Source organism: Penaeus monodon, chromosome 31, assembly GCF_015228065.2.
Source record: "Penaeus monodon isolate SGIC_2016 chromosome 31, NSTDA_Pmon_1, whole genome shotgun sequence".
NCBI lineage: Eukaryota > Metazoa > Arthropoda > Malacostraca > Decapoda > Penaeidae > Penaeus > Penaeus monodon.
Genome location: NC_051416.1, coordinates 2098689 through 2098922, shown reverse-complemented (window position 1 = coordinate 2098922; position 234 = coordinate 2098689).

Here is a 234-nt window from a genome sequence, read left to right as displayed (position 1 = left end):
TCCATTTACTTTCACGGCGATTTAACATTCTAATCAAAATGTTTAAAGTTTAATCAAAGGTTCTCAACGAGTGTACCGTGACACACTACTTACTTTCTTGTCCCCATAAAAAATCGATCTGATCATCAAAAGAATCACGTTTTTCTCTGTGTTCATACATCATATTACTATGAACATTCCACATTTTCATTACTTTCGACAGTCAAAGGCGGTAAACCAAATGGCTAACTAAAA